The 24,117-nt window shown below is 49.5% G+C and overlaps 1 long non-coding RNA gene across 1 annotated transcript; it reads left to right on the top strand.

Annotated features, from left to right (window-relative positions):
- Positions 1 to 14,415: 14,415 nt before the first annotated feature.
- LOC135173321 (uncharacterized) lies at positions 14,416 to 17,104 on the top strand. Its single transcript, XR_010301286.1, has 3 exons — positions 14,416 to 14,450; positions 14,984 to 15,045; positions 16,658 to 17,104. It is a non-coding gene; the product is annotated as an uncharacterized LOC135173321 (long non-coding RNA).
- Positions 17,105 to 24,117: the final 7,013 nt, after the last annotated feature.

The following is a 24,117-nucleotide window of genomic DNA, read 5'->3' as shown; positions in this document are numbered from 1 at the left end:
CTTCTAAACAGTCCCTCCCCAGGTTTCTTGCAAGTTCCCTTCAGATATTGAACTGTTCCTGTAAGGTCTTCCCAGACCCTTCTCTCCTCTGGGCTGAACAGCTCGAACTCTCTGAAGTTGTCCCTACAGAGAAGGTGCTCCAGCCCTCTGATCATCTTTGTGGCCCTCCTCTGGACCCATTCCAGCATGTCCATGTCCTTCTGTGGAGAACTCCAGAGCTGGAGGTCTCACCAGAGCAGACCAGAGTGGCAGAATCACCTCTTCTGACCTGCTAGCCATACTTCTTTTGATGCAGTCCAGGCTGCCATCGGCCTTCTGGGCTGTAAATGCTGACTGCTGGCTCATGCCCAGCTTCTCATCCACCAGCACCCCCTGGTCCTTTTCTGCAGGGCTGCTCTCAATGCTGAATGTGTACCAGTAGGATGTGACTGATGAATCCTAATGTGGTACTACCACTGGCACGTTCTAGCAAGGGTTAGCTTTGTTGGCAGCACCAACCACCCTTCTGGTGGGGCAAGGCACAGCAGAAGGCAACTGCCAGGCATTGCCATCTTTGCCATCTGAATCCAAGGCCAGAGAAGCAAGGGCACAGTGCAGACTTCCCTCAGTTGAACCAGGAGGATAAGTCTACCTCTGAAACATTTGCAGTGCAACCAAAGACTAATGTCTGCATTGCCATGCACGGAGTTAATGCCTCTTCTCCTGCAGCACTTCGCCTTTTAATAGCATCACCACTCTTGCTCATTTGTCACAGGAGCTGACACTTCCCTTCTCGTTTTTCCATCTTCCCCAATTTACAACATTAATTTTCTGTCCTCCACATGTGTACCTGCAAACGTGTGCCCAAGCCTCACTTCACAGGCTGGATTGACTTCCAGGTCAGTGGTACCTTGAAGTGCATCAAGGGTGCTCCTGAGCCCACTTGCAGCCAGGAAAGGAGGCTTTACACATGTCCCCACTTCTGCCTTCAAGCTTCCTCCAAATCCATGCCTGCAGGTTCTCTCTGACAGTCAGGAGCTTGTGAAAAGCCTGCTTCATTCTTGCTACTTTAACCCACTCTACCTTTCCATCCCAAATGCCTTTTGCACTCCTCACTAGATCCACTTCTGACATTGTGACATTTTTGGTGGGTCTGCTGGGGCTTCTTCTGACCATGGCATACGTCTATGATTCTAACACTTCTTGGCCAGTTGTCTAAGTCCTTCATTCCCACTTCCACATGCTGCAGTGCTGAGTTCAGTGGCTCCCACGAAGTTCCATGTCAGAAAGGCACCGAGCTGGGAAGCTGGTTGGTCACCTTGCGCGGAGCACACATTGTCAGCAGGAGGGACCACCAGCACTGCACAGTGCTGCAGGTGAGGGAGGGTAGTGGCAGGAGCTGAAACTAACTGAAGGGGTAAAGAACCTTAATTTCTGACACCAAGGCAAGGTAGGGGCCTGGCTGGTGCAACCAGCCTTGCAATGGCAGGGTGAGGAATGTTGTGTCTGTTGTGTGCAGTGCTGTGCCTGCACCAGGAATGGAGAGGGAAAACAAGCAAGTGAAATACTTGGAGTCTATTTTGTCCCACCTTGCTGGGCTTTTTTATCCTATCCTGCTGTTTGTTTCTCCTCTTCCCCTGGCTCTACTTCTGCTATGAAAGCCCTTCAAGCTGAGGAGGTTTAACTGCCTTCTGATGCCTTCATGGTAGAGGTACAAATGAAACTTTAGACACCCTTAGGACAAGGAGGATACCACAAAGCAAACCTCCTCCTGCTATTTCCATCACTGCATTATCTTCCAGAACAGCGGCGATAAGCCCTTTGCTGTACCAGTGCTGTCGATGAAGGCTGCCACATGCTGCACTGCTCCCTTTAAAGCTGGCAAGGAGTTTCAAAGTCAAAATATTGGGATAGAGAAAGAAAAAGGAGCTATCATTTCCCCACCACAGAAGAAAAACGTACAGGGGAGGAGAAAGTTTTCCTGAGACCAACAGCAATAAACATCCAGTGAACTCTCTTGACTCTGCTTGCCAGACTTGGCATTTGTAATAGTATTAACATATCAGAAATGCCTGTAATTCCCTGGAAGCCCAAAGGCCTTCTCGTTTAGCCACATGAAAGATGACTGAAGTCCTGTATTGTATTTTTTTCCAGCCTAGGAAAAAAACATCTCTAAACAAGGAGGAATATCCAAGTCAACAAAGCAGGAACAGGCTGCACCATGGAAAATAAGAGCCACATCAGCTCAGTTTCCAGAGAGGTGAAGAATCAAAGGTCTTGTCCCTGCCAGGAATTCCTGTCTCCCAGAGAAGCTGGACCAGTTTGAAAAGACCATTAGAAAGCTCTGAAATGAGAGGGGTTTCTCCACATGGGAAAAAGGGTTGTCATGTCCCTTGCCTCTTACAAAGCTTTGCCTTTTTTAACTGAAAGAGGAACATTTATCCAATGGGTTTTCCATGTCTTACAAAGTTTGCAGTTTAGTCTCTCTAGTTGTTCCCCAGCCACTGGGAGGGATGATTTTTCCATTTATATTTTGCAGAGGTAGGAGATGAGGCTTTAGTCATCTTGGAAAGTCATTAGCAGAAGCAGCCCCTCTGGGATATAGTCTCTGCAAAACTGCCTACTCATGAAAGGTATTTGCAGGTTGGCTCCCATAGACAGGGCTGGGCCAAACTGTCATCAGCCATAATATATCACCCTTTGAGCTGTTGCTTCCCTAAACTGACTACCTTAAGACAAGAATCCTTTGGCAGGTATTTTAGCAAGGCACTAATGATATTTTTTCCCATTTGAGTAATCCCACTCCCAGTCATAAAAGTCCAAGTTACCCCAAAAGCAACTCCCTGGAACCAGCTGTGCTTAGGCAGCCAAGCCTAGCCCACTTATTTTTGTTCCTCTCCTGGAAATACTCAATACATTCAAACACATTATGACAATGACAGCAAAGCAGCTGCTTGGGAAGGTGGTGCAATCACCATCCCTGGAGGTGTCCAAAGAACACATCAATATGGCACTTCAGAGTATGATTTAGTGGGCATACTGGTGTTGGCTTGATGGCTGGAGCTGATCTTAGAGATATTTTCCAACCTTGATGGTTCTGTGATTCTATGAAAAACAGTTAAAAAAATAGTAAAGGGTGTGGAGGGAAATAGTTTCAAATTCATGTGCGCGAAAAGGAACCTTTTTAGTTCTAGGCATGACCCATCCCAAAAAAAAATGATAGGAGCTAAAGCTGGGAAAAATATTTTGGATTTGGTAAATGGCGCACCTTTTTCATTCCTTTTTATTTGGACTAGCTTAGTAAAGACCAACTTGGAAAAACAGTTTTGATCCAATCCAGAAAAGTCCTGACTGAATTAGAGCCCAGGTGAAATAGCCCCTTCCTCAGGAAGCTGCAGGGAAGATGCCAGGCCAGTTTAACAAATACATTTATTTAAGCTCCCAACTGTAGCAGTGGGCATGGTGAGCATCTTTACCTGACCTGACTCTGACACCCTTCCTTGGCCAGAATTGTGTGTAACTACTGGAAAAACAGACACTTTTCTTCCCTTGATTGAAAATGTTTAGATCTGTTTCATTGTATGCAGCCTACCCCACACTTGGGCGTTCCTATTCCCATGCCCTTCTCCACAAGGGGACATGCCCTCCTCCCAGCCACATAAACCAGGCTGGCCTTGTGTTTCAGCTCCTGAAGGATCAGGTACCTAGGCACACCGACAGGGTGAGTTGTGGGGTGGGAAAGTCAGCGACGACTCAGTATGAGTTGGCTTGCTTGACAAGCCAAAGTTTATTGAGAGCATCAGGCTTCGAGTTACAGAGCATCACCTTTCAGGTTAGTGTGACCCCAGCTAGTGCCAACCCAGCACGCAGTGCAGCACTGTTAGTCAGCGACTGGCACGTCTAAAGATCGGAATTCGCCTGCTCCTTCTACTTGCGCCTTCATCTGAAGCTAATTCCCTCCTATTCTGCACACAGACCCCCAGAAGCTGCTTACCAGAAGGCTCAAGGACAAATTCCTTTGAGCTTCTTCACATACACTGCTGCGGTTTAACTGTGCTTTAGTACTCAGACCTCACGTCAAGGGCTTGATTGTACAAGCGTCTAGGGACTCGTGTCCCCTCTCCTTCAGCCAGCTCCCACCAGTGAGTGCTCATGATTTGTGCCATTATAAATGGCCTGGCATCAGGTTCAGTCATTCAGGATGCAACAACTCCCTCACACCCACCAGGTCCTGGCAGCTGGTTCACAGGGAGCCAGGAGCCAGCAAGGAGTGAAGAAACAACTCTGCAGGGTTTAAATACTGGTCACTGGGAGGGACTCCACGGAAAAAAAAGTGGCTCCAAAAAAATACCCTTCTTTGCTCCCCTTTGCCTACCCATGTCCTTTGGGAGCTTTGTGTCCTGCTACATCTCCTTGTGCCAGCCATAGTTTTTGCCAGCTATTAGGCACGGAGAGCAGACCAAGCTGCAGGAGGCAGCTGAGCAGGCAAAGAGCCTTCCAAATATGTCCTCCATTGTATTTTAGCTTTTCTATTGCAGTGACAGCTGTAATAAAAGGTGCAAAGTCATAAAAGTCTCTTGACCACCTAAATTAAAACAGTTTAGTGTGAGTGGTGAGTGAATACAAGGCAAGTGCAGAAACCCATCTTTTCTGAAGCAGGATATCTGCAAAGCCCTGTGGCCAATCTCACCAGGCCATTACTGAGGACCAGTGGGCAGGCACTCCTCTTATGGAATGAGGACAATTCAGAGCAGGATTGTTAAGGACAGAAACATGGATGATCCTAGAGGTCTTTTCCAGAGGAAGTGATTCTAGGGAGGAAATGGGGGGAGGGGTCCAGCCTCTTCTATGTGACCTGCAAAAATAAATTCATAAGCAGAAAACGACCTCAGACCTACCTCTGAGGCCACACTCTTCCCCCTGGAACCCACAAACAAGGAATGAGGAATGAGGAGACACTCTGGTAAATGGGAGTGTTCAGTGAAAGGGAGAGAAGAAGGAAGCTGATTTAAGTGGAAGATTGTTGTCTCTGCCAAGAGTTACCAAAACACAAACTGGCAGGTTGTTTTCAAAAGTCAGCCAACTCCTATTCCTCAAGGCCCAGTAAGGGCAAGTGGGATGTCAAATTGCTTTGGTGTAGATGTGGTTTCTTCTGTAGACTGTCTGGCTTTATTAGGCTGGTTAATTATGCACTAGTCCAAATGAGATTAGGTATCTGCATTGCCAATTATTTGGTGCTCTTACCGGAAGGTGGGTGTCAGCCAGATGTTCTAAAATGCCCCCACTCTCCCATTTGCTTCCAAAGTGATGGTTTGGCTTTGAGTTTGAATAGGAATAGCTCAGAACAACCAACCAGCCAACTCCAGTTTCTCAGCATGGCGATGCCTTCTGGGCCATCTGATGTACAGCAGTGTCATGATTGGTGGAAGTTACTTTATATTATAGGACCCCAGTATGGTGGGGGTTGGACAGAGCCTCTGGGGATCATCTAGTCCAACCCTTCTGCTAAAGCAGGGTCACCCAGATCAGGTTGCACAGGATCACGTCCAGGTGGGATTTGAACTCCTCCAGAGAAGGAGACACCACGACTTCATGTTAGCCAAGCAGGTCCTCACTCTGGAGTAAGCAGAAACATATGCCCTGAACATCAGGTCATTGGCATAACTGATTCCCATTTCAGAATGGGTTCTTTTAATGACATGTCCCATTCAGTATGGAAGGGAGCTGTACCATGGTGCCTTGTAGGAGCTGCAGAGCTGCTGGAGCAGCTGGGCTACACTTACATGTTCTACTTACATGTGTGTGTGTTAACCCACACTATATTTGTTCTGCTTCTCCCTCTGCCTTACATGAGCTTCTACCTGAGAACATGTGGGCTCAAAGCTGCCTGGCATCCCATGTGGGAAACTGAAGAACCAGGCTGCGGAGACGCTGCTGGCGAAAGGCTGCGAGCGGATCGCTGGGACTTGTCCCTGTTTTCATACCACTGCGGCAGAAGCCAGCTCAAGGCACTTTGGAAATCTAGCCGGTGTGTTGTGAGGGCTCAAACAATACGAGCTGAGAGCAACAGCCAAGGGAAAGCTGAGCATGTGGTAGGTATGCAGGGCCATTCTAAATCGGTGGATAACTGCTGCAGCAAATGCTCTTTGCACAGACTATAATCTCTGGGATTCAGAACTGGCTTCTGCCAGCCTTGCAGCCCTCTTCCAGTCCACGTCTCAGCTGCAGAGCCAGCAGGCAAAACGGAAGAATTAAATCTTTCGCCAAATGGCTGACAGAAACTAAGGAGATTATCAACTCAGATAGAGGGCAATCCCCTTTAAAAGTATCTGGCTTTGATATGGATCCTCCAAGGTATCTTTAGGGCAGCTTCTGTTGAAATTGGTGGCAATTAGGCACTTATACAGCTCTGTGGTCTCTAAGCCTTTCCACTCCCACAGCAGCCCCAACAAAAGCTTTGAGTGTGATCCCCTGCAGGAAAGGGAAATGGGTTTACAAGTTGTGAACTCAGACAAGGACATTCCAACAGAAACCTGTCTGACTCCATTGTTCAACCACAAAGTCCAACACCATTTGGCTGAAACCTTCCATTTTCAGCTGCATCTTCTGAAATGAGCTGAGTCCATTTGTAAGAAGCAGATAAAACCAGCTGCCAGCCAGGAAGTGCCATCTCACACTGGATAAATCACTTGCTGGGAAGTGGCTGCAGATGCTGTGAGTTAGTGGGATCAAAAAATGTCCCCAGCACCAAGGAGAACCTGAGGGCATGAAACTCCTTCACCAAGGGCAAAATATGCTCGTGCTAGGGTGTCACAATAGCACTAAAGACCCAAGAAACTCCAGCCCCAGAGGCTTTTCTTAGGGAAACGGCACAGAGCAGTTCTTGCTGGCTGCCTTGCTCTTCTCCTGCCCCTTTCCCCAAACAGGCACACTGCCTGTGCTCTCTTTCTACTGCACAGCTTCTCCTCCACACTCTCCTCCTCTCCTGAAACCCTGCTCAAGACTGAATGAGAGGAGACTTGCAGCAGCAGAGGCTTTTGAAGGAAGTTTAAAGGAAGCTTCTGAATAGCTTGGCTGGGTGAATGCTGAGAGGAGTGTGGATGTCTGCCTGCATCCCAGAACAGAAAGGATGGAAAAGAATTATTCAAGGTGTTTCTAAAAGTTATAAATTAAAACGATGACATGACGTTTCAGAGAGAAATGTTCAGGATCAATATGAAGAGGAATTTCCTGACAGTGAGCTCTTCAGTTGTTTCCTGGTGAGGACTGATAGGGAATCTTATCAATGCATATAAATATCTACAGGGCTGAGGTTATGAGAATGGGGCTGAGCCCTTTTCAGTGATGCCCAAAAGACAATGGGCACAAAGTGGCTGAGAGCAGCCAGGCTGAGAGGGACCTGAGGGTGTTGGTAGATAGGAACTGAAGCTGAGGCAGCAGTGTGCCCAGGTGGCCAAGAGAGCCAGTGGCATCCTGGGCTGGCTCAGGAGCAGTGTGGCCAGCAGGACAACGGAGGTTCTTCTGCCCATGTGCCCAGCACTGCTCAGGCCACAGCTAGAGATAAATATCCAGTTCCGGGCTCCTCAATTCAAGAGAGATGTTGAGGTACTGGAAGGTGTCCAGATAAGGGCAGCAAGGCTGGGGAGGCTGGGGAGGGGCCTGGAAGTGAGGACCCCAAAACTGAACGCAGTATTTGAGTGCATCCTCACTGGTGCCCAGTAAAGGAGCATGATCACTTCCCTGGTGCTGCTGGCCAGGCTGTTCCTGATCCAGGCCAGGATACTGGTGGCCCTCTTGGCCACCTGGTCACATTGTTAGTTCATGTTCAGCTGGCATCAACCAGCACTGTCAGGCACTTTCCTGCCTGATCAACAACAACTCAAAGCCAAGGAGGTAGGAGTGCATTTAAGCAACTTCACATCAGTAAAATACTGCTCCCATTCATCTCGTGTATCATATAAACATAGAACCATAGAACCAAGCAGGTTGGAAGAGACCTCCAAGATCATCCAGTCCAACCTAGCACCCAGCCCTATCCAATCGACCAGACCATGGTACTAAATGCCTCATCCAATCTTTTCTTGAACACCTCCAGGCACAGCCACTCCACCACCTCCCTGGGCAGCCCATTCCAATGCCAATCACTCTCTCTCTGGCAAGAACTGCCTCCTAACATCCAGCCTATACCTGCTCTGGCACAACTTGAGGCTGTGTCCCCTTGTTCTGTTGCTGGGTGCCTGAGAGAAGAGAACAACCCCATCTGGCTACAGCCTCCCTTCAGGTAGTTTTAGACAGCAATGAGGTCCCCCCTGAGCCACACCCCCAGCTCCCTCAGCCTCTCCTCTCAGGGCTGTGCTCAGGAGGTCCCTTACTGCTTCCTCATGGATTACAGGGGGACTATACTGGAGCCTGACTTCATCCACCACTTCAGGAGTCTGCTGTCCTGGAGACAACCTGTCCCACTACTGAAGACTGAGGCAAAGAAGGTGTTAAGCACCTCTGCCTTTTCCTCATCCTTTGTCACTATATTCCCCTCTCCATCTAACAAGGACTGGAGCTTGTCCTTGCCCCTTCTCTGCCATTCAGATATTTATAGAAACATGTTTTATTCTCCTTAACAGCCGTGGCCACCCTAAGCTCTAAATGGGCTTTTGCCTCTCTCATTTTTTTCCTACAAGACCCAGCAAGGTCCTTGAACTCTTCCTGGGACACCTCCCCTCTTTTCCAAAGGTGATACACTCTTTTTTATCTTTAATTCCTTCAGCAGCTCCCTGCCCATCCAGCCTGGCTGCCTCCCTCCTCAGCTCATCTGCCAGCACAATGGCACAGCTGCTCCTGTGCCTTCAGGAGTTCTTTCTTGAAGCAGGTCCAACCTTCCTGGACCCCTTTGTTTTTAAGGGATGTTCCCCAGGGTACTTTCTGAGTTAGTTCCTTAAATAGGCTGCAGTCTGCCCTTTGGCAGTCCAGTGCCAAAGGAGGTTCTGTTGATGCCCCTCCTGGTTTCTCCATGTATTGAAAACTCTGTAATTTTGTGGTCGCTGGACCCCAGGCAGCCTCCGACCACCACATCCCCCACCAGCCCCTCTCTGTTTGTGAGCAGCAGGTCAAGCAGGGCTGCCCCCCGGTAGGCCCAGGTAACAGCTGGGATAAGAAGCTGTCCTCCGCACACTCTAGGAGCTGTCCTTTCCTCCAACTGCTTCTCACAAGAGATAGCTGGGGGTCAGAAAATGTTGGAATAACCCATCTCTACTCAGAGATCTTAGAGGCCTGCCTAGTGTCGAAGATCAGAATTACTCCTAGGATAAGGACATGGGTGTTCCAAGCGTGTCCCCACATGCCCTACCCAGGGAGAGCAGTAGGTGATGCTGAGAAAGCAAATCCCTATGCAGGGCACCTTTTATTCCCAAAAGCATCTTGGGAATGCAATGCATCACCAATTAACACTTGTTTTATTAGTAAATATGACTGTTAATGACATGGTAATGTGACATTTCATCACAATTGGGACATTAACTTAATTATGTAATGATCCTCATTAATTAGAGTCTCTAATTGTGATGTTGTTTGCTTCCTAAGCCAAACATTATTTATACAATCCTCCTGCAATGGTTTCCCCTCCACTATCTGTATAAACTCCCTGTAGCAGCAATGTTCTCCATAACTCATTTCATAACCAGAGAACTACCTGCTTGGAAAAGACCTTAACCTGCACACAACTTCTAGACCATGTCCCCAAGATCCTCACCAAACATGAGGCATCTCCTTGCAGGCAGCACTGGGATGTAATGTGGACCCATAAAGGGGAGTCTCCATGTGGAGCTGCAGGGATTAGGCCATGCATGTCCTTTCTGCATGGCTTACAAGAGACCAGGTGGTACCACAGGCAACCAGCTCTGGCCCTACAGCCTCATTGTCATTTGTTTTCTCATTTTATTCTTGTTCTTTCACATGGAAGTGACTAATGTGTTCCAGAGGACACTGATGGAGAACAGCTTATTTATGTCCCTTCAACAGCTGGCCAGAGTCTGTGCAGGAAATTCAGGTGATTTATGTGAGGCCATTTAGGAGTAGAGGAGATGAGCTTCCTGCACAGCACAGGGGCACATGCTGCTTTTTCCTTCTTTTATTTCCTCTGCTTTCTCTCCACTCTTTCCTTTTTCAGGAGAGTTTCCAAATTCCTTGCGAAGAGTGATCATGTTTCAGGAAATTTCTGGATTCCCCCAAACATAACAGTGCTCTGACCCTTTTAAGGCAAAATCTTTTCTAGCTGGCTGTGTTTTCTTACAATATCCTTCCTGGTTAACAGTCTGCATGCTCCATCAGCCTCAACCACAGCTTCTGAGCTAAATGTAGTAGTAAACCACATTAACATAATCTCTGCAGTGATGAAATGGATTCAGTGCACACCATAAATCTTAAAAGCAGTGCTAAAAGCATGAACTCATTACACACTGCATACATCTACTCTTACCAGGATCTTGTAGTCATGGACTCAAAGGTTTCCTTCCCGAATAAGAAGCTGGGCAAACATTTCCCAGGGGATGGGGCTGATGCATTTGCAGACCAGCACATGAGCAGCGTGCAGCATTGCTGTCTACAGCTCCCTGAAGGGAGGCTGTAGCCAGGTGGGGTTGGGCTCTGCTGCTGGGCACCCAGCAACAGAACAAGAGGACAGAGTCTCAAGCTGTGCCAGGGGAGGTCTAGGCTGGATGTTAGGAGGAGGATCTTCACAAAGAAGAGAGTGATTGGCTTTGGAATGGGCTGCCCAGGGAGGTGATGGAGTCACTGTCCCTGGAGGTGTTGAAGCAAAGCCTGGCTGGGGCACTTAGTGCCATGGTCTGGTTGACTGGCCAGGGCTGGGTGCTAGGTTGGACTGGCTGAGCTTGGAGGTCTCTTCCAACCTGGTTGATTCTATGATTCTATGATTCTAAGATGCTCTCCTGTGATCTGTGGTTGTTTTCTCCCAGCACTCACACAGCAGCACAACTGGGACATGAATGTCCCAAGCTCATGTCCAGCAGCTACTGCCCTCCTCAGCAATCCTCATCTTTCCCTTGTGACAAGACTTTCACCTCTCATTCCTTCCTCCTTCTATGTTTTCGCACTGTGATGAGCTTCTTTCTGCCCACCTTCACTGGGGCATACCCTTGAACTGCTGAGGGATATGCACAGGAAGTGCACTCTGCTATTTACATGCTTCCTGACATCCTAATTAGAAAAATGTTCAGGTTTCAGTGAGATTAATTCTCATGTGTTCTGTATAGGCTACCGAAGTTCTGGAAGCCTCAGGCACCTATGATTGGGAGGAAAATGTCACACAATTTCAGGAGCACATGGAGTGCAAGTGCCATTCACAGTCTTTACCTTATTAGCACTTGATGCATTGTATCTCTCATCTGCTCTGGAGAAATCAGAGGAGTTAAAGAAAGAAGAATTATTTAAAACCTGTCTTTCCTCTCCTGAGGGACCAGACACCATTTCTCTTCCTTGATGTAGCAAGTGAAGTCATTGACAGGCACTGCATTAGGGACCAGGCTCAGTGCTTCCTAGTCTGCTGCAGGAGGAGGAAATGCAGCCCCAGATGGACTTTACAGCTGCATTGTCGCTCCTGTGTCTGCTGGGCCACAGCTTGTGTGCGAGGGAGGAAGCAGCTGCACAGGAACCTGTAAAGGTGCTGGTGATGCCAACCTTCAGGTCCACTTGCCCTGTGCTTTGTCCAGTGTGCTTTGTCTTTCATATTCTTCCTTACAGAGGCATTAGTTGTTTTTTCCAGTCCACAGCCCAGTAAATCTCTGTGTAACTCTACAGAGGGCAGAACCATCTTTTAGTTCACTCCTCCAAGCCTCTGCAATTCTCCTGATGCAGTTCCACTTTGGAAAAAAATCCAGCAACCAACCTGAGGTTTTCCTGAGCCTTCACATCCAGCTTCATGCCCTACTACACCCAGCAAAACAGCTACATACTCACAGCAGGCATTTTGCTGTAGCTGGACTAATGGCTTTCCAGGAGGGCATCGCTGGAGACTCATGTCCTGCTTGCATTGACATGTAGAGAGGTCAACTTTCTCTCCTCTGAAAACCTGCTCAGAGGTCAAGCTGCTGCTGGTTTGAAATTGTGAGGAGAGGACAGAGTTTTTAATGGGCCTGTCAATGTAAATGTTGAGTTTTAATTGTGCTAGATAGGTCTTTCAGCTTGCCTTGTCACTAAGTTAGTCACAAGCAAGACACTTCAGGAACTCTGTCAAGCAGTGAAGGCTTAAGAACTTTGAAATTATCATAGCAGTCTCTAGTGACTAACAATTTACAGAACATTACATTCCTAGGGGGAAAAAAGGAAGAAGCTACAAGTAAGATCAGATAGTGCTCTGAATCTCAGATTGAGATATGTCTGTTGCTAGAAGGTGGGGGAGAAATGCTTCAGAGATGTGCTGGGACTGCTGTTCTTCTTGCTTGATAGCAGGTTTGTAGCTCTCTTCCTGGCAAGGAATTGCAGCACAGATGAAATGAGGTCCAGAGCCTGTGAGCTGCTGTTTGCTGGAGGCACCTCCCAGATGGAGACCCAGGATGGATGGTTTAATGCTGTAAACTGACAATCTTAGAGGTCTTTTCCAACGTTAATGATTCTATGGACCCATGGGAAGAGCCACAGAGCCCTAGGCTCACAGACCTGACAACCACCTCAGTGCTCCTCCTTGGAGCCTCCCTTTCTGGCAACAACCTAACACTAAATTGGGTGAATCACAAAATGTTAGCAGTTGGAAGGGACCTCCAGAGATCATCGAGTCCAATCCCTCTGCCAAAAGCAGGATCCCCTAAGGTAGTCTGCACAAGGATAGGTTTGGAAAGTCTGCAGAGGAGACTCCACAGCCTCATGTTGAGGTGAAGTCTTCCCTGTTCCATTTTGTATCCATTTTTCTTTTGCTTATTACTGTGCACTGCTGTGGTGGTTTTGGTGTTCCCTGCCCCCCCACGCTATAGAAGTCACCCAGACTAGACTCAGCTGGCTCTGGAAATTGAATGAAGCTTTGTATTTACAGCTTAGCACAATGCACAACCAGACATTTACAGCAGATACAGTTACAGACAGAGATAGACAAGGTAAGAGGTAATACAGAAACACAACTCCCCTCCCAGAAACCTGAGTCCCCAGGAGGGGCTCCAAACCACCCTTCCACCTTCTTCCACCCCTCTACCTTACCCCAGACATTGCCCTGTGCCTAAGGGAGAATGGAGGCTTGGCCAGGGGGGTTAGGAAGCAGGTGGATTACTCAGACAGATGGAGGGTGAGGTTAGAGAGAAATGCAGCTCAAAGCCCAGGCAGTGCTCAAACTGCCTTATCTATGTTTATACTCTTGTTCTTAAACCTCTTAGCAAGCCTACAAGTGAAGTAGACATCACCACTGTTTCTCTTTCACAGCCTGTGATCTAATCTTTCTCACCAAAACATTCTAGCTAGCTTCAAACTAGCACAACTGCCCAAAAGAGATTGGCCCCCTCCACTTGACCCCCACCCCTCAGATATTTGCACACACTGATCAGATCCACTCTCAGACTCCTCTTCTCCAGACTAAACAGCCCCAGGGCTCTCAGTCTCTCTCCGCAGGGGAAGTACTCAAGTCCCCCAGTCACCCTCGTAGCTCTCTGCTGGGCTCTCTCCAGCAGGTGCCTGTCTCTCTTGAACTGGGGAGCCCAGAACTGGACACAGTATGACAGATGTGGTCTCACCAGGGCAGAGCAGAGGGGGAGAAGAACCTCCCTAGCCCTGCTAGACACTTTTCCTGACGCGCCCCGGAATGCCACTGGTTCTCTTGGCCACAAGGGCACATTGCTGCCCATGACGCACTTGCTGAAAGACCTCACACTTTGTATATTCATAATTTGCATTTGTTTTTCTTTTTCATTTTTCTTAGTTTTTCTCCTCATTTCCTCAGTTTTAACTCTCAGACAGGTGTGAGTTGCTCTTCTCCAGCCAACACAGTGAGCTGGTGAAGATGCCTGGTTACTACTCCAAGCAGGAATGGCAAGAGGCTGGTCATGGACAGGCTGATTTCAATGCAAACACTGCATTTCCTTTCTTGTTTTAATCTCTCTTCTCCCCCATCTCCCTCCTTTCCCCTCCATCTATTTTCCCCCCCTTCCTCATTTTCTTTCCATCCCCATCTTCCTCTTTACCCCCCATCTTCCTCCTTTCCTCTCCATCTCCCTCCTTTTCCCAGGTCCTCCCCTTTTCCTCTCCATCCCCCTCCTTTCAGCACCACCTCCCCTTCCCCACCACACCTGCCCCTTTCCCACCCCACGCTGCATTCTCCCCTTTCCCCCCAAACCCACAGCACCTGGGTCCTGTTGGAGTCTCCTCCCACCCCAGCTGCGACCACTTTGCCCTCCCTGCCCACTCCCCTATTTAATGGCCCCAGGCAAGGCAAGCCCCACGCTTGCCCATTTGGGCAGAAGATCCTCCTCGGATCATCACTGGTGAGTGCCTGTGGTGCCCACTGGGTGACTGGTGGAGGGGATCCAAAGGCCGGGGGGCCTGCTTGGCCCCCCGGCTTGCTAGGCTAGGGACTAGATGATGATGCTACCATCACTCACGGGTGCTGGCTGGGCTTACCTAGACTGAGCTTGAGCTCCTCTCTGTTTAGCTGCTGCCTTCTGCTCACTTGTGAAACTGTAAAAATGCTAGGATTGAATCTGTAAAACCTTTTGAGAGGCACTGAATGAGCCTGGAGGAAATGTCTGAGAATCCCTATCGAGGAAAATAAGGTAAAATTCAAATATCACCAATGCTCTTTTATGTCAGAGTGGTTAAATCTCTGTCTTGTTTTGTAACTAAGTCAAAACTAACTTTAGTCAGTAGGAGGTGAAATCCTGACTGCGTTCAGCCAGGTCAGGGCACCAGATGACTAAGATGAGGTTCAGGATTTTGCTTGTCTAAGCTGCCTGACAGCCAGAGCTTTGTTGCCTCAAGCCAAGTGTGTTTCTGCTTCAGCCTGTATTCGTTTTCACAGGGGCTGGGCAACCTCATTTCACAGCATTGACTGCAAGCTGCAACTCTTCGGATGCTCTGTGGGTGGGTAGGAAAATCTCTTGATTTGTTCCCGGGTGGATAAAGGTCTAAAGCTCCTGCACGGGTCATCCCCTGAGCCTGCATCTCAACACTCTTCTGCACCTGTCCTCGAGTCCTCCTACCCCGAAATCCCTCTTCTCTGCTTTGAATGGGAGCGGAAAAGGCGTGAAAAACCTGTTCCCATGCCCTGCAGGCAGCAAGGGGGCAGCAAGGGGCCCTGCCGGCAGAGGGGTGCCCTGCCGTGCCCGCGGGGCAGCAAGGGGCCCTGCCGGCAGAGGGGGGCCCTGCCGTGCCCGCGGGGGGAGCAAGGGGCCCTGCCGTGCCCGCGGGGGCAGCAAGGGGCCCTGCCGGCAGAGGGGGGCCCTGCCGTGCCCGCGGGGCAGCAAGGGGCCCTGCCGGCAGAGGGGGGCCCTGCCGGCAGAGGGGGGCCCTGCCGTGCCCGCGGGGCAGCAAGGGGCCCTGCCGGCAGAGGGGGGCCCTGCCGTGCCCGCGGGGGGAGCAAGGGGCCCTGCCGGCAGAGGGGGGCCCTGCCGTGCCCGCGGGGGCAGCAAGGGGCCCTGCCGTGCCCGCGGGGCAGCAAGGGGCCCTGCCGGCAGAGGGGGGCCCTGCCGTGCCCGCGGGGGGAGCAAGGGGCCCTGCCGTGCCCGCGGGGGGAGCAAGGGGCCCTGCCGTGCCCGCGGGGGGAGCAAGGGGCCCTGCCGGCAGAGGGGGGCCCTGCCGTGCCCGCGGGGGGATCGGGCTGGGGTTGGCCGTGCTCTTCGCTCCTAGGCAGTGGTAACTCTGCTCTTTGTCTAGGAAGAGTGTAAATATTGGGGTGGTGCTCGCCTCAGAGTTCGCCCCGCCTGGGTAGCTCCTGCAGAAGGCGTCCCCTGGCGCTCCGAAGGACAAGCTCCTGAGGGACAGCAGCCTCCCCGCTTTGGACGACTCCCACCACAAGCACTGCCTTTGTGCGGCTTGGTAGGCCAGCAGGAGCCTCGGAGGGCTGCTGGAAGCCAGCGAGGGGCCGAGCCTCTGGAGCGCCCTTTCAGCCAGCCTGGCTCACCGGCGAGTGAGCTTTTGCCTCGGCTGGGCTCACAGTGGGGAATGCTGTGTTTAGTAGCTTAACTTTTCCATCTCCTGGCTTCTAAAATAGTCAGATTTATCTATCCTATCCCTGCAAGACCTTCTCAACCAAACCGTCTCTGCCAATTAGAACGAACTTCTGTGCATGGTTTGGGGAAAATAAACCAGTTCTGTTGTGCATATATTCCTGACTGGGCTGCATTCATTCCCTGCCTCCACAGCAGCACCCCATAAGGCTCAGAGGCCATGACTTCAGATTTCAAAGGAGTTAACCACAGCAAATGTCAGGTGCTTAACGAAAACCACTAGACGAGAGGTTCCCTTGGCTGTAGCCTGGGCGAAGCCTCTTGCCTAAGTTGGGGGTGGCATATGAAAGCTGGCATATGGGGTGGGAAAGCACAGCCACAGGCAGGAACTAGCCGGAGCAAACACCAGGCTAAACATCTCTAATGTGCATCCCCAGCTGCTTTCTGGCTATTTCTGTGCACACAGACCAGCTGTGGAAAAATATCAATAAGGGACCCATGGCCTCCTTTCTTTCCTTTTTCCTAAGTGTGGGCACCTTCATCATGCCATGTTTCCAGCCAGTGCTGTCAGATTCCACAGCTGAATAAATCCAGAAGCCCCAGTAGTGAAACAACCTTCCCTAGGCTCAGAGAACCTCTGCTGCAACAGCCACCATGGTCCTGGAGCATTTCCCATCCTCTTTCTCTCTCCAGCTGGAAGGGGAAATTCCAAAGATCCCATTTTCCTGCAGCCACATAAAAACAGTGTGCTTTGATCACCAAAGCCTGGATGAGAGTCATCCGGGGACAGGAGCACAGGCTGGGAGGATTCATAAGATGTTTGGTTGCATTGGCCGCATCTTCTCTTTCCTGCCTTTGGTTCCTCTTTCTTCATGGGAGAGAAGTTTATGATCTTTTTGTAGTCTTCGGAAGCCAGCCCTGCAGTGGGACAGGGCAGCCAACCCACACTGGATTAGATCCCAAATCACAGCAGGTGCTCTGCACATACTGTCCTGCTCAGTTCTCCCAGCAGGAACAAGGGACTTCCCAGCATAATATCTCTTTGCCAGGCTTCTTGTCCCTTTGGGAACTGAAATAACAGATTTAAGCAGGCCGCTAATTAAAGGCATGTGACCCCAGTGTGACTACGAGAACAGCAAGAACAGTGCCAAGGCTTTGTAATTTACATAGCAGTCCCCTGCAGCGAGCCGCAGCAGCAGGATGCCGCTGCAAAGCTGTGATGGAGTCAGGGCAGTCTTCTCATCCAGAGGCAAACAGCTATCAGGGTTGGGGTTTTTTTAAGATGAATGACAGGATAAGAGGAAATGGCCTCAGTTTGGGCCAGGGGAGGCTTAGGTTAGTTATAAAAAGCAATTTCTTCCCTAAAAGGGTTGTCAAGCCCTGGAACAGGCTGCCCAGGGCAGTGGTGGAGTCACCATCCTTGGACAGATTTAAAAGACAGGTAGATGTGGTGCTTAGGGATATGGTTCAGTGGTGACCTGGAAGTGCTGGGTTAACAGTGTGCCTTGATCTTAAAGATGTCTCCCAAACAAAATACTTCAATGAGTTTTCTTGTGGTCCTTCTGGACCTAACAGCTGTGAGTGGTGATTGAAGTGACTACCTGTAGAGCTCCATCCACACACACAGAGCTCAAGTGCTGCTTACATGAAGATTGACCCTGTGTGTGTTCCCACAGGCCTGAGCTGTCAACCAGCAACCTTCCAGGCTCTACCTGCAGAGGTAACAGAATCAGTGCCAAGCCCCAGCTTTTGCATATGTTCAAGGCCAGGTTGGATGGGACTTTGGGCAGCCTGGTCTAGTGGAAAGTGTCCTTGTTCATGGCAGGTGATTGAGGTTCCTTCCAACCCATTCTATGTGACTGGCTAAGAAAGGCTCTGCTGCCATTTCAGAAAACAGGCTCTTCCAAGCCTCAGTTTCTTTGGGAATACACCCTTGTTTACAGTTTTGTCTCATAAAACAGGGGACTGGGGCTTGATGTCCTTGTGGCAGCCAGAGTACAGGCGTGAATCTCTCAGCAGACGGAGATCAAGCCTCAGTTTATGCAGGTGGAGCCCAATGTGCTGTTTAAACTCTGTTTAGTATTTAAGGGCAGAGCTTTCCTTCCTGCTATCCTTAGCCTCCTCCTGTGAAAGCAAGCCCTGTCTGTCTGCAGGCAAACAGAAAAGCAGGACTCGTCTAGGAAATACTTGCAGGGAATGCTGGAAAAGAGGAAAAAAAAACAAGAAAAAAACCTTTGGATGCTGTCAGAGCTCCATGCTCTGACCAGCTGCCCATGGGCTGGCATTTCCACACATAACTGAAAGCTGTCCTGCTGCTGCCAAGCTCAGCACTGCAGAGTGCACCCAGGAAAAGCTGTTTCCCTCTAGCTCTTGATTTAAGTGGATATCTATATTCCTCTGCAAAAGCAGCTAAGTCGTGGCTGTACTTGTGGCAGCAGCAGTGCAGGAGTCCAGCCTACACCGTCAATGGGGGAAAGTTTTCTGTTGGGTGTCTCCTTGAACACCAACACACCCATTTCACAGGTGGTGTGAAGACAGAGTGATGTGGCTGAGGAACCACTGCTGGTACTGGGAGGGTGCACAGATGGAGGAGAACAGGTAATGCACCTCACTAAGGCGGCCTGATCCATCTCAGACTTTGATCATCATGGCTTGACCTAAATCTTGTTAGGAGGAGAGCATTAAATCATATCTTCCCAAGCAGGAAGGGGAGAGTGAGGCGATGCCAGTGCTCAGACAGCCCCAGGAGGAGGAGACTCATTCAAACAATATCACAGTATCACAGTATCACCAAGGTTGGAAGAGACCTCACAGATCATCAAGTCCAACCCTTTACCACAGTGCCCAAGGCTAGACCATGCCACCAAGTGCCACATCCAACCTTGCCTTGAACTGCCTCCCCAGGCAGCCCATTCCAGTGCCCAATGCACCACTCTTGAGTTTTCTGGCTAGATGGCATCACTCCCACCTCCAGTTTGAAGCTTTACAGATGTGTAATTGATGTTTGTAATGATGGCAGCTAAAACACTGATTCATACAGGAGCTCATGCAGAATATATCCAGCGAAGCATACAAAGCTGGACCAGGAGAGTCAGATCATCCCCAGAAGAGGCAGAGAACAGGACTTAGATGCTCATATTCCTCCCCAGTGATATCAGCCCAAAGTGCCACACGGATTTGGAAGGCCCTTGCCCATGTAGAGGTGACTGCCGAGCCTCTTTATGGTGGCCACTTGGTGATGGGAAGTGCCTGCTTGCTCCCTCTGAGTCTTCGTGACCTGACAGGAATTACAGAGAAGCTACCAGCCACCACAGCTCTCCAACAGCCAGGACTAAGCCAGAGTGTGTGTGAACTGGGGACCTAAATTGCTAAAACCCTCAAGGTCTTGTTAACTACACCCTGAGCCATGTATACTCCACCAGTCAGTGGTTTCCAAATCTGCATGGCTGTTCAGCATCACATTTTTTTCTGACTACTACAAGAGGAAAACTGATTCTTAAGTTCTATTTTTCACCTTGGGTGGCTACAGGTTACAATACCTTGACTGCAAATGTTTGTGCTACAGTGTCAATACTACCTTAACCACCGAGTAGAAGATTGTACAGTCTCAGAAGTCATCATGCAAGAAATTGTTTTCGAAAGACAAAAGCCACTGTTCACACCATCAAAACTACTAGTTCTGTGTTTGTACAGAGACCATCCATGCCACTGGGCACATGAGGGAGAGGGAGAAATGCACAAAGATTCTGTTCAGTGGCAATTACAGTTGCAAAGACCAACACAGAAATTGTTTGCTGCTCTGCCAGCTGAGGGATTATGGATGTGATGTGTGGTTTCAGTCACCTCAGGGCATTAACAGTGCTACCCCTCTCAGCACACTAGATTGAAAAGTATTGATGAGAGAGTCAAGATCAGAGAACAGCACCTTGCTAGGACATTTGTCTGCCTCTACCCATTTACTGCTACATTATTCTTTTCCTTGATTTATTAAACTCCAGACATTTATTCTGGGGACACAGACAATAGAACAAGGGGACACAGTCTCAAGTTGTGCCAGGGTAGGTATAGGCTGGATGTTAGGAAGAAGTTCTTCACAGAGAGAGTGATTTCCCATTGGAATGGGCTGCCCAGGGAGGTGGTGGAGGCACCGTCCCTGGGGGTGTTCAAGAAAAGACTGGATGAGGCACTCAGTGCCATGATCTGGTTGACTGGATCGGGCTGGGTGATAGGTTGGACTGGATGATCTTGGAGGTCTCTTCCAACCTGGTTGATTCTATGATTTAGGAAATGAGCTGACCCTGTAGCATCACATCACTTGGCACCCCAAGAGAACTCCAACACCCTGAATCAAAAGCATAGGAAATATGTCCCTTGGTGATGCAAGGAATGAGCTTCTCACCAATGTGTGAGTGAAATCATCATTTTCTTTCCCCCTCGTGGTACTGACTTCTGGGATCTTTACTAAAACTGAAAGCATTTCCCTTTGTCAGCTTGCAGAACCACATCACAGTCTGTATTGCCTCCGTAGTGAAAGTGATCCTGCACAGCCTGACCTCTTCAAAGCAGGTGAGTAAAGAGTGCACCTGCTTGAATCTGCCTTGTGCCATGTTTACTCACATGAAAACCTGGGCAGAAGATTAAACAGCCCCTTCACAAATAGTTCTTTTTCCCACTAAGGACATAAACAAGACTGAGCTTTCTAATGTCTGCCACTGCATGCACACAGCTACTGCCTGCTCCCTACTCAGTGAGCCTCCACCCCAAAGGCCCCCAGACTGCCACCAGCTTTTCACAGACAGTAGACCAAAGGAGCCCTGCCAGCACCATTTGCCATGTTCAGAGCAGACGACCCTGGAGAGCCATGGCTGTGATGCAGGGTGTGTGCACAGCATGCATTCCCTGTTCTTTACTAATAGCAAATTAAGCTTTTGTCATTTCAGAATTGTAGTTTTGATAGTAATTCTTAGGCTCTTGGAAAGCTTTGTTCTGCTTAGCCTTTTATGCCCCTCTAAATGTGCTCCTCAGAGCAGCAAATGTGTTATTTGTCTCACTGAGATGATGAACTATGGCTAAGTGTCATCCCAGCAGGACTCGGATGTTCTGAAGGTAGCAGAGCCCTGCAGAGGGACCTAGACAGGCTGGATGGGTGGGCAGAGGCCAATGGGATGAGATTTAACAAGGCCAATGCAGGATCCTACACTTTGGCCACAACAACTCCAAGCAGCACTACAGGCTGGGAACAGAGTGGCTGGAGAGCAGCCAGGCAGAGAGGGAGCTGGGGGTACTGGTAGATAGGAGCTGAACATGTGCCAGCAGTGTGCCCAGGTGGCCAAGAGAGCCAATGGCATCATTGGCTCAGGAAGAGTGTGGCCAGTAGGACAACAGAGGTTATTCTGCCCCTGTACTCAACACTGGTCAGGCCACACCTGGGGTGCTGGAGTGTGTGTCCAGTTCTGGGCTCCTCCATTCAAGAGAGTTTTTGAGGTGCTGGAAGATGTCCAGAGAAGTGCAACAAAGCTGGAGAGAGGCCTGGAACAGAAACACTATGAGGAGAGGCTGAGGGAGCTGGGGGGGTGCAGCCTGCAGCAGAGGAGGCTCAGGGCAGAGATCATTGCTGTCTGCAGCTGCCTGCAGGGAGGCTGTAGCCAGGTGGGGTTGGGCTCTGCTGCCAGGCACCCAGCAAGAGAAGAAGGGGACACAGTCTCAAGCTGTGCCAGGGGAGGTCTAGGCTGGATGTTAGGAGGAAGTTCCTGGCAGAGAGAGTGATTGGCACTGGAATGGGCTGCCCAGGGAGGTGGTGGAGTGGCCGTGGCTGGAGGTGTTGCAGCCAAGCCTGGCTGGGGCACTTAGTGCCATGGTCTGGTTGGTTGGGCAGGGCTGGGTGCTAGGTTGGACTGGATGAGTTTAGAGGTCTCTTCCAACCTGGTTGATCCTATGATTCCTTTTTGTATGGCCTTGGGGAAGATTTTATCATACCTCTGTATGGAGGAACAGAAACTCCTGTTCTGAAAATCGCTCTAATTGTGCCAATGTTATGGACAAAAGAATGCAGATAAATGCCCTAATGATCATCATCCACCAGCCATACTGTGGTGACTCTGAAGGTGCTAGAGATGCAAAGGGCAGTGGCCCCAAGTGCTGAGATGCAGCACCCCTCTAGCTAGAGGTGTACAGCGTTTAGGGGAGCGAAGTGCCTTTGCAAGTGGCACTTGTACTCAGCTGAGGTACTGGGTTCGGCTGTAACCACACTTACCTGGCTGTTCTGGAGATAATCTGGCTTCCTGCCTGGGCTCATCGTCTCCCCTGCTGTCAGCCTTTTCTTCTATTCATTTCTCTTGCAATCCACCATGATGGTGACAATGACATGGGAATAAATCCCTGTGCTTGGTGGACTGAGGGACACTTCCCGATAAAACCGAGGGACAATGCTTGTGTCTAAATCTTTTGAAAGGATGTGAGAGCATAAGGGGAAGATATCTGAGTTGCATCTCATTTATTCTCACATAAAGAAACTAGGCCTGCAAACCAAACTGTCCCAGCCAATTCAAAGTCGAACGAATGAGCAACACCATCTATTGACTCCAGCCAGCTCAATTTGCCTCATCCAGGCTTATCACCCCTCCAGTCAGTGCTGCATGAGCTTTTCTTTCTTCCAGTAAGGAAGGGAAACAAAATTACTCCTCACCAGTGTGATATTTGGTAAATGGGTGTCTAGAAGCTCCTGGCTGTGGTGCCCCCTGATCTCACATGGCATTTTTGATGTAACACTCTGTGCCAGAAACAATGGGACTAAGCTGGTAAAATACAATTCAAAAAGGAAATGCAATGAAACATACCTAAAACACATTAAACTAGGCAACAGAAACAGCACATGGCCTGAATAATTCCCAAGCATTCCCATGCACACTTGCATTTACCCTCAAGAGCCAAGGTGCAGGTGGTACCTAGCTGAAAGAAAAGCAGACAAATATTGATACTACATCATAAGTGGAGGAGTTTATACTGAGATCATTTTGACTTGCAGTCCCCTGGCAGCAGTGAGGTTTTCAGCAGATTTCAGGACTGGAACTATCCAGACTCTTTTCAGTGGTGCCCAGTGAGAGGACAAGGGACACAGACTGGAACACAGGAGGTTCTGCCTGAACATAAGGCAAAATCCTTCACTTTGAGGGTGGCAGAGCACTGGAGCAGACTGTCTGGGGAGGCTGTGTAGTCTTCTCTGGAGACATTGCAAACTCACCTGGACACTGTGATCCTGAGCAACCTGCTCTAGATGACCCTGCTTTAGCAGGGGGGTTGGGCTGGGTGATCTTCAGAGGTCCTTTCCAATCGCCATTGTGCTGGGATTCAGTGACTCTATGATGCTGAGAACGTTCCAAGGCAAGGATAAGCAAAAACACCCTCATTTTGTCACACTTCACTGTGTTGTGGGAAGAGGCTGAGGAGAGATTTCAAGCATATTCTTGTGCACTGAAACTAGAGGTTAGTCCCTGTTAAGAGTTGATGATGGAATGGTGAATAAGCACTGGCTGTTGTTACCTCTAACAGTTACATTCTAAAGGACAGTTATGAATGCAGATGAATAATGCATCAGCTCAAATCACTTCTCGAGGCACTGGAAACCCTTAGCTGGGGTGCACAGCACAGGCATATTGCTGGAATTGCCTGCAGAGTGTTCTGCTTTATTGTTCTGAAACACTGCATAACAATTTCCCTTAAAACAGCGTTTGTATAAATCATCCCTGCCAGCAGCAGCCGAAAATTGCAGGAACAAAGCTTTCACCAACACCTCCAGCCCAGGCTGAGCACTGCTAAGTGTTACAAGCAGGAAACAGAAAGTGATTTGTCCCTGGCAGAAATCCTGCTCCTGCGGCACCACAAAGGCTGTTACATGCCCTCTGCTCCTTTTCAGAAGGTTTGTTGGTCGTGGCCAACTGAGCAAAGCTGCCCTCTGAGAAACATGCAAGCACAGCACTGCAAAAGCTCT

The sequence above is a fragment of the Pogoniulus pusillus genome, chromosome 3, assembly GCF_015220805.1.
Source record: "Pogoniulus pusillus isolate bPogPus1 chromosome 3, bPogPus1.pri, whole genome shotgun sequence".
NCBI classification, from domain to species: Eukaryota; Metazoa; Chordata; class Aves; order Piciformes; family Lybiidae; genus Pogoniulus; species Pogoniulus pusillus.
This window is presented reverse-complemented; position numbering and strand designations above follow the sequence as displayed.